The following is a 10,848-nucleotide window of genomic DNA, read 5'->3' as shown; positions in this document are numbered from 1 at the left end:
TTCTTAAATTCTTAAATTCTTAAATTCTTAAATTCTTAAATTCTTAAATTCTTAAATTCTTAAATTCTTAAATTCTTAAATTCTTAAATTCTTAAATTCTTAAATTCTTAAATTCTTAAATTCTTAAATTCTTAAATTCTTAAATTCTTAAATTCTTAAATTCTTAAATTCTTAAATTCTTAAATTCTTAAATTCTTAAATTCTTAAATTCTTAAATTCTTAAATTCTTAAATTCTTAAATTCTTAAATTCTTAAATTCTTAAATTCTTAAATTCTTAAATTCTTAAATTCCTAAATTCTTAAATTCCTAAATTCAAATCTTAAATTCCTAGATTCAAATTCTCGCAACTCATCTTCAAAATATTGATTTTTTTTATTTTCAGGTTAAAGCTGAACGCATCCGTGAATCTGTCGTATTCCGAAACTACCGAATTACCGAATAAAAACATTCTTCATTCTTTAAATAAGTCTTTTTAAGCCTAAAAATAAGTTTTAATCAAGTTCCGCCATCTTGGATTATGTTCGCTTTGACCGCTCCCATTTCCTGCAAAAGCCTAAAAATTAGTCTTTTAAACCTATAAATAAGTCTTTTTAAGCCTAAAAATAAGTCTTAATCAAGTTCCGCCATCTTGGATTATGTCCGCTTTGACCCCTCCCATTTCCTGCAAAAGCCTAAAATTTAGTCTTTTAAACCTATAAATAAGTCTTTTTAGGCCTAAAAATAAGTCTTAATCAAGTTCCGCCATCTTGGATTATGTCCGCTTTGACCGCTCCCATTTCCTGCAAAAGCCTAAAAATTAGTCTTTTAAACCTATAAAAAAGTCTTTTAAGCCTAAAAATAAGTCTTAATCAAGTTCCGCCATCTTGGATTATGTCCGCTTTGACCCCTCCCATTTCCTGCAAAAGCCTAAAATTTAGTCTTTTAAACCTATAAATAAGTCTTTTTAGGCCTAAAAATAAGTCTTAATCAAGTTCCGCCATCTTGGATTATGTCCGCTTTGACCGCTCCCATTTCCTGCAAAAGCCTAAAAATTAGTCTTTTAAACCTATAAAAAAGTATTTTTAAGCCTAAAAATAAGTCTTAATCAAGTTCCGCCATCTTGGATTATGTCCGCTTTGACCCCTCTCATTTCCTGCAAAAGCCTAAAAATTAGTCTTTTAAACCTATAAATAAGTCTTTTTAGGCCTAAAAATAAGTCTTAATCAAGTTCCGCCATCTTGGATTATGTCCGCTTTGACCGCTCCCATTTCCTGCAAAAGCCTAAAAATTAGTCTTTTAAACCTATAAAAAAGTCTTTTAAGCCTAAAAATAAGTCTTAATCAAGTTCCGCCATCTTGGATTATGTCCGCTTTGACCCCTCCCATTTCCTGCAAAAGCCTAAAATTTAGTCTTTTAAACCTATAAATAAGTCTTTTTAGGCCTAAAAATAAGTCTTAATCAAGTTCCGCCATCTTGGATTATGTCCGCTTTGACCGCTCCCATTTCCTGCAAAAGCCTAAAAATTAGTCTTTTAAACCTATAAAAAAGTCTTTTTAAGCCTAAAAATAAGTCTTAATCAAGTTCCGCCATCTTGGATTATGTCCGCTTTGACCCCTCTCATTTCCTGCAAAAGCCTAAAAATTAGTCTTTTAAACCTATAAATAAGTCTTTTTAGGCCTAAAAATAAGTCTTAATCAAGTTCCGCCATCTTGGATTATGTCCGCTCTGATCCCCTCGCGTTCTCGAAAAAGACTAAAATTTAGGCTTTTTGACGATAACATAAAGCCTAAAATTTAGGCTTTTTCGTACTAAAACGAAACTAGTCTTTTAAAGACTAACCCATCATTAGGCTTAAAAAGACTTAACACGGTTAGGTTCGATAAAGCCTAATTTTAAGTCTTAAAAGACTAAAATGACCTTTGCGTGTAAGCATAGACTAATTATATATAGATATGCCACTCCCCTGTTGAGGCTGGTGACACTACCGCCACGCCAAAATTGCACCTGGTGGCAATTCACAGGTACTAATTTTGGATATTTCCGAAGGGAACATTTTTTTCTCTCCAGTTTTAGTTCAGGGTTCTATAATATCATAGCAACCTGCCTGCTATTTCGAAACTTTGTTGATATTGTTTTGTCAAAACTCGAGATTTTGCTTGAATATTACGGTGAGCCGTTCATTAAGATTCCTGCCAAATTTCTCTTCAGGAAGTCGCTTATCCCGAATGTCGTTGTCGGGAAAAGCATGCAACAGTAACAGTTACGTTCCAATTGCTGCCAATGAATCCGTGTGAGCCGTGTTTGCAGATCATGCGATGTGTGAGGAGAAAACTTAACAAAAAAAGTCGGACGTTAAAAAAATTTAATCCGTCTCACATTTTCAGGCTCGAGAAACCACTGACGTCTTCTTTAAAATTTTCCGAGAAATACTTTAAAGCGGTCTACCAAAATCCGTTGCCTTGTCCTCAACAGTGTGCTTACCTCCAACAAGGGTAATTTGGTAATGCCCGGTTCAGTGCCGAGAGTGTGTCGTGAACCAGCTGAAGTCATCCCGGCGAGCTCACCAGCAGAGACTTGGACAAGGAGTGTGGCTCATGTGCAAGAGCATCACGTGGAGGACAAGAACACCAGAAGAACTCGGCACTCCGCAAATCTCATACCGAGGCACCTGTAAGTGTGTGTCAATCTATCGCGATAATATCTAAACTCCACCCTTCCTAGACTGGGAATCGGTCCATCGCGACGCTACGGGCACGACGTCAAGGAACACATAAACGAGCACCGCCAGCGGAGTTGGACGTACATTGCAACCAGCGCTACCAAATGTGACCACCAGGTGCACGGACTGCTATTCTAAAGAGATCGAATCCAAAAAGAACGCCCCCACACGGAAAGGGGGCGTTTTGTATACAATTTTTGGTGCGCAGAAGCGATCTACGGAGCACAAGTCGATCCTCGAACAGGTTGGTCGATCAGCGGTCGTCGCGAGGACTCAAGGCGACTTTGCGCTCCACACGTGCGCGCGACGCTTGGCGTGGAAAAGTAGAGTGCTAGCGAGAGGCAGACGAACATCAGGAAGACGTGAAAGCGCAGTGTGCGAACACGAGGCGGACGGTGTGTACGTCGTGGAGACGTGGAGACGCAACGCGCGAATGCGGGAACGTGTGCGCGTCACTTGGACGTGGGAAAGCAGTGCGCTAGCGTGAGGCGGTCGGAGTACGCGTGCGTCAATGATACGAGGTCGCAGGAACGCGGTACCCGAACACAGGGTGGGTCGAGAGTGGGTGTGAGCATGACGTGGAGGTGCGGCAGGGTAGCAGAAGCAAGTGTGGTCTGGGTAGCGAAAGGATGGGCCCATCTGGTAGTAAGTAGGGAGAATTGTGTTGTCCATTAGGATAAGGAAGCAGGGATAAGAGTTTGGCAGGAGAAACCATAATATGTAAACAACTCGAATAAAGTATGGCACTTCAGGCTCGGATCCTCATCAACACACAATTTTGTTCTACTTCCTCAACCGAAATCCTAGCTCCACTCCTGGACCGGTTCCTCAGGTCCCATTGCCATCAAGGCCCAAAAAGCATATCATTACTGACTGCAGGCACGCGGGAAAACGTCACCAACCTTAAACGCTAGCAAGAAGTGCGGTTTACAGAAATGGAACAAACCGAAGTGTTAAGAAGGATCTGCCGGTTTAGCGATAACGAACAGGCAGTCATCCTCCAATAATAGTACTCTACAGCAGGGACCATCCATAAATCACGTGGGCAATTGAGGGGGGGGGGATTTTTCCGTGTGGAAGACGGTGGCGGACGCTCTCATTCTGATTCATAATATCAAAGCTGATTGTTTTTTTGAAGTGCCAGCTTCAAGACATGACCTTGCTAAAGTTTTTGGCCTTTTTATCTGAAAGAAAGTAGAATGTAGCTTCTTCACATCGCTAGCTGTTTTTAAACCACCCTCACCAAACAAACGTTTTCACGTAGCGTGGAATTTTGTTCAGCTTGGCCACCGTCGGTGCCACCAAACGAGATGATTCCTCCCAGCTGCTGGGGACCACATTGGCACAGTCCAAAGCGAGGTCGCAATCGAGCGGGCACAGTCTGCGATCCTTTAGGTCGTTTTTTGATTCGCTGCTCGGAATGTTTCTACTAGGAATCGTCGTCAAGATCATCGTACGCCTAGAGGGCGAGATATTCCATGTTTCGGGATGGAAAAAGTTTACAAAAACAGATTGTTCTAAGTTGAAAAAAAAAACCGCTGACACTTTGTCAAAAACAAAACAAACATTCAATAAGGCAAGTGCACAGGATGCTTAGATTTTTTCAAACATTTTAGTACCTGTAACTCGACTGTGGTGGCGCTCGGAGCGCTAAAGGGGTGTCGCCAACTGGATGTATGGAAAAATCCCGAAGTGAGACATCTAGGTAATTAATAATCTAAGGTGTAAGCGAGCGGCCAAAAATATTTTTTTGCTTTTTTGTGACTTTTTTGTGTTGTTTGTACTTAGTATAATGAAAACAAATGAATTTTGATATTTTTCCAAAAAAAAGTTTAATTTTCGATTTTTCATATATTTGAGGCCACATGCATTAAAGTGGTGAATTTTAATATTCTTGCTTTGTCTATTTGATGCACGGAATGGCGGTTTATGCTATGTTAAAGTTTCTGATTTACGTTCAATCTCCCTCCTCTTTTCTTGAGTTTAAATCCACCTCTCTTTGAAGACCCCCATCCCCTCAATTAAAATTTGATTTTTGCGGTGTTTTAGAATTTTAGACGGTTTATTTTATGGAACATTGTATGGATTCTCGTCCACGTTTTTGGTTGATCCACTTGCAAAATTCACGTTTTCCACGATAAATTCTTCTAAATCAAAATCACTATGTAACCGATTGTCTTTAGATTACTTAAAATATGAACTTCTTCTATGGGCTTTTGTATACCTCGTTTTGAAGCTACAGAACAGCATGCGTAGTTTTTCCTCTGTGGGTTTTTCCTGAGTTGATCATGTGATGGTTCTGCAATGTTGTAATTCTTACAAATATACTCGAAAGCAGTTCTCACGTTTTCAGAATAGTGCTTCGTTATATCGTACAGGGACACTACGGTATTATTATCCATACTTTCAAAAGAACACAACAACGAACTGATATGAATATTCGACGAATCGTTTCTGTAAAATACTTAGAATAGGAATTTCTAATTTTATTAAACGTACCTAAGTACCGTAAACTGGGGTGACTTTGATAGCCCGGGTGACATTGATAGAAATTTGATTTGGCCACTATTTTTGATACATCCAATGTAACAGTCACATTTTGCATATATGTTCGATAATAAGCTTTCCCTTAATGCTTACATACTCAAAATTCTCAAAATGTTTAAATATTAATTTGACGGGCATTTGAAAAACCTATCAAAGTCACCCCGGGCTATCAAAGTCACCCCAGTTTACGGTACCAACAAAGTCATGAATATCAAATCAATTTCAAAACATACATAGCAGGTACGTCATTTCTGCCTCCGCAGGTAAATAATGTGATTTTAACCAAGCGTATACGCGAAATCATTAATTTTCTTGCATGAATCAAAATGTTCAAAATGGCATAACTCAAAAGTGCACATAAGTGCACTTTGAAATTGGAGACAAGTTAGGACATGGTTCAAATTTTAAGCTGCAAAATTTTCAGATCGCACAAATGCACACAAAAAAGTACTCCATTAACAAAGTCGAAAAAACTAAATTTTGAATAAAAATCCATCTTTTTGATTTTTATTATTTTTTAGCCTGTAAAAGTGTGTTTTGTAAAATATTATTGAAAAGTTGAATCAATTACCTTTCTGAATATATATAATGATGCAGGAAAAATACATAAACAGCTACACAGTACAACTATGAAAAATAATCATTTTTGTCAAAAAACATGTTTTTTCTTACCATTTTCGCCTTTGAAGGTCTGCAATTCAGTGAATATTGAACCTACAACTTTCAAACTCCGGATTTTTCTTAGTTAGAATGTTTATTTTCGAAAAAAAATACCAAAAAAATAATTAGAGTATGTCGGTTTCTCGATTTATGGCCGCCTGAAACCCCATAGCACTATGGGGTTTCAGGCGGCCATAAATCGAAAAACCGACATACTCTAATTATTTTTTTGGTATTTTTTCGAAAATAAACATTCTAACTAAGAAAAATCCAAGGTTAGAATTCAATCAAACTGGTAACATGTTTTTGACAAAAAAAATTATTTTTCATGTGTAGCTGTTTATGTATTTTTCCTGCATCATTATATATTCAGAAAGGTAATTGATTCAACTTTTCAATAATATTTTACAAAACACACAGCTAAAAAATAATAAAATCAAAAGATTTTATTCAAAATTTATTTTCAACTTTGTTAATGGAGTATTGTGCGATCTGAAATTTTGAACTAATCTCCAAAGTGCACTTATGTGCACTTTTGTGCCATTGGACATTTTGATTCATGCAAGAAAAAATGATTTCGCGCGCGTTAAAATCACATTATTACCAGAGGCAGAAATGACACTGTATGTTTGAAATTGATTTGATATTCATGACTTTGTTGGTACCGTAAACTGGGGTGACTTTGATAGCCGGGGTGACTTTGATAGGTTTTCAAATGCCCGTCAAATAATATTTAAACATTTTGAGAATTTGAGTATGTAAGCAGAAAGCTTATTATATATGCAAAATGTGACTGTTACATTGGATGTATCAAAAATGGCATAATCAAATGTCACCGGGCTATCAAAGTCACCCCAGTTTACGGTACTTAGGTACGTTTAATTTAGAAATTCTATTCTAAGTATTTTACAGAAACGATTCGTCGAATATTCATATCAGTTCGTTGTTGTGTTCTTTTGAAAGTATGGATAATATACCGTACGATATAACGAAGCACTATTCTGAAAACGTGAGAACTGCTTTCGTATATTTGTAAATTACAACATTGCAGAACCATCACATGATTCAACTACGCATGCTGTTCTGTAGCTTCAAAAAGGTATACAAAAGCCCATAGAAGTTCATATTTTAAGTAATCAATTACATAGTGATTTTGATTTAGAAGAATTTATCGTGAAAAGTGGATCAACAAAAACGTGGACAATCCATACAATGTTCCATAAAATAAACCGTCTAAAGTTCTAAAACACCGCAAAATCAAATTTTAATTGGAGAGGATCTTCAAAGAGAGGTGGATTTAAACTCAAGAAGAGGAAGATTGAACGTAAATCAGAAACTTTAACATAGCATAATCCGCCATTCCGTGCATCAAATAGACAGAGCAACAATATTAAAATTCACCACTTTAATGCATGTGGCCTCAAATATATGAAAAATCGAAAATTTTTTGGAAAATATCAAAATTCATTTGTTTTCATTATACTAAGTACAAACAACACAAAAAAGTCACAAAAAAGCAAAAAAATATTTTTGGCCGCTCGCTTATATGGAAATACCCCATAGTGCATAGTGGTCCTCTGGCCGAAATGTATTTTTCTGGAACAAAAAAAAATCAATCTGTATTAACATTTAAAAGCACTTCATTTATCTTGTTTTTACTCACCTAGAAATTACACGCAGGGAGTCCCTTTTTTATTCAAATAAAACAATAATTATCAGAGTTTTTTTTCGCAAAAACTCTCGTTAAAACCACTTTTAAATCCAAAGAGCAATTTCTCCTCTACCACCGTTTGTGGCCATCTTACTTATGAAAAATTTTCGCCAACCACATTCAAAAACCAAAACATTTCAATCTAACGTGTTTTTCACGTCAAAATCAAAGGAATTATTATATGGGGCAAATCTAAGTGAAATTCATTTGAATCTAAAGTGAACATCATGCGAAAAAAGGATGAAAGGTTTTTCGCTAACGATCAGCTGATTTCGAATCATTTTCACATCAATTTGACATGAAAAATATGTGTGGGTGAAAGGAAAAGCATGTGAATCTATCGTGTTGATTTTTTGGGACACTCACGTGAAATAACACTTGATATTACTATGTTGGATTCTTTCAGTGTTGACTAAAGCCCTATGTCAATTTTTATGCACAACGGTAAAAACACGATTAAAACCATTTCTGATCAGTTTTTTTTTATTTTAATGCAATTTTTTTTTTTTTGACAAAACAACATTTTTTCGATGAATCAACTATGGTCCCCTTGGAACGTGCTGTCAAGTAGGAGCTTTTCTGTCAAGAAGGACCGCGAGGTTAATTTTTCAAAATTGGTTTAAAAATCCATTTTAAACTCTTTGTGGTCGTACAAAGGGTCATTGTACTCAGAAAAATATGCTTTATCGCTGTAAACAATAATATCAGCAATCTAAGCTTCATTTTAGGCCAATTGGGTCCCTTGGGACCCTTTGTACGGCCACAAAGATTTTAAAATGGATTTTTAAATCAATATGGAAAAGTTACCTTCGTGGTCCTTCTTGACAGAAAAACTCCTACTTGACAGCTCGTTCCAAGGGCACCATAGTTGATCCATCGAAAAAATGTTGTCTTCGAAAAATAAATTTTTGCATTAAAATGAAAAAAAGTGGTCAGAACTTGGGTCAGAAATGGTTTATAAACGTGTTTTTTACCGTTGTACATAAACATTTACATAGGGCTTTAGTACCCAATTTGGTAAGCTTAGATCAAATCAGAGATTACACGCAGCAAAATATGGCATATTTGAATCAACAAAACGTTTTGTTGATTTGAAAATCATATTTTTGTTGAATCAACACTAAACGTCAAAGCAGCTTTTTTTTTTTTTTTTTTTGAATTAAATATACTTTATTGAATCTTTCTTATAATAGTTACATTTGGTTTACATAATAAGTGGTCAGCTGTGGCTCTTCAGCTTTAGTTTGCTTTTCGTGATTTAAACACTATTCATTTTCTTAACTTTAAAAGTATATGATTTATCATTTTTGTAACACTAGGTACAATGAGGAAAAAAAAATCAAGAAAACATAACCTAACCTAAAACTAACTTAATCTTACCATAAACTAAACCAATCCTTGAATCAAGGGGTATTCAGAAATAGCACATTTTTCCCTGAATTTCAAACATTTTTCTTGAATCTTCTGATCCAACATTTTTACTTCTGCTAATTCATGAACCTCACTTGATCTTGTCCAGCCAGGAACATTCAAAACCATTTTGAGTACCTTGTTTTGGACACGCTGGAGCTTCAATTTATGAGTTCTAGCGCAACACTCCCAAACAGGTACTGCATACTCAATAACGGGGTAAATTATTTGTTTGTAAACTGCTAACTTATTTTTCAAAGATAGCTTTGATTTTCTGTTAATTAAAGGATACAAACACCTGATGAGAATGCTGCACTTGTTCAATATTTTGTCTACATGCTGCCGAAACAATAGTTTCGAGTCAAGTATGAGACCTAAATAGACAACTTCCTTTGACCAGGGTATTGAAACATCATTCATTTTAATCAAAACATCATCCTTTGGGACAAATCGGGCCGATTTGGAAAGTGGAAAAATGATGGTTTGAGTTTTGGCTGCATTTATGCGAATTTTCCAGTCGCCAAAGTATTCGGAAAGAACGTCAAGACCCTTCTGAAGACGGCCAACTAAATATCTGGTTATTTTACCCTTATAAATAACGGCAGTGTCATCAGCAAAAAGTGACAACACACCATTACCAGGAAGAGTAGGCAAATCAGATGTAAAAATATTGTACAGAAGTGGGCCAAGAATACTTCCTTGGGGAACCCCAGCATCAATGTTGAATAATCCAGAAGCAATCCCATTCAGAAAAACCTTGAACGATCTCTCCGAAAGATAGTGCTGGATAATTTTGATAAGATACATTGGAAAACCGTATAAATACAGTTTATGTATCAAACCATCATGCCAAACATTGTCAAAAGCCTTCTCAACATCCAACAAAGCCATAGCAGTTGATTTAGACTCAAGCTTGTTCTGCTTGATGATTTTAGTTACTCTCGTAAGCTGATGAGCAGTATTATGTCCCTTTCGGAAGCCAAACTGCTCATTCAAAATTATATTATTATCGTTGGTAAAATCCAAAAGCCTTGAATAGATGACCTTCTCAAAGAGTTTGGACAGACTACTCAAAAGACTAATGGGACGATAACTTGTTGGCGATGTTGGATCTTTTTGAGGCTTCAAAATTGGTATGACTTTGCCCAGCTTCCAATTGGTGGGGAAGTAACCAAGTTGCAAACATTTATTGAAAATATTGGCTAGATGTTGAAAGAACTGATCACTCTGTTTTTTCAACACCAGATTAAAAATGTTATCAAAGCCTGGAGCTTTCATATTTTTCATTTGTTTAACTGCAACTTTGACTTCCTCACCAGAAACATGGGAATCTGCAGGAAATTCAAAGGTAGAGTCATTGATTGTTGAAATACTATTGGCAACTGATGTTTCTTTACGGCTGGTCATGGAAGCGCCAAGATTATGTGAACTAACAAAATGAAGCCCAAGTGCATTTGCCTTTTCCTCGGATGTAATCAAAGGAGAATCCTCAACAATAAGAGGAGGAATAGGCTTTGGTTTGTTTTTAAGAACTTTTGAAAGTTTCCAAAATGGTTTTGAATAATTCCCAAGCTGGCTTACATGTTTTGAAAATTCTTGATTTCTGATATTGTCAAGTCGGTCTTGTATGATTTTGTTCAAATTGTTCACTGAAATCTTTTGTCATAGTCCCCAGTCCGTTGATATTGTCTCCTATAAACATTCCTAAGTCTAATCAAGTGTTTAGTATCTACGTCAATATCAGTTACCTTAAAATTAACAGGAACCTCCCGAACGTTGGCAGCCTCTGCTTGGTTGATAGCCTGCTGGATCACCTCCAGC

General features: G+C 36.3%; 1 long non-coding RNA gene across 1 annotated transcript; it reads left to right on the top strand.

Moving 5' to 3' along the window:
- Window positions 1-1,931: 1,931 nt before the first annotated feature.
- LOC119770004 lies at window positions 1,932-3,472 on the top strand. Its single transcript, XR_005278616.1, has 3 exons — window positions 1,932-2,299; window positions 2,365-2,650; window positions 2,702-3,472. It is a non-coding gene; the product is annotated as an uncharacterized LOC119770004 (long non-coding RNA).
- The last annotated feature ends 7,376 nt before the right edge of the window (window positions 3,473-10,848 follow it).

Source organism: Culex quinquefasciatus, chromosome 3, assembly GCF_015732765.1.
Source record: "Culex quinquefasciatus strain JHB chromosome 3, VPISU_Cqui_1.0_pri_paternal, whole genome shotgun sequence".
In the NCBI taxonomy this organism is placed as follows: Eukaryota; Metazoa; Arthropoda; class Insecta; order Diptera; family Culicidae; genus Culex; species Culex quinquefasciatus.
Note: the sequence above shows the minus strand (reverse complement) of the source record. Positions and strands in the feature narration are given on the sequence as shown.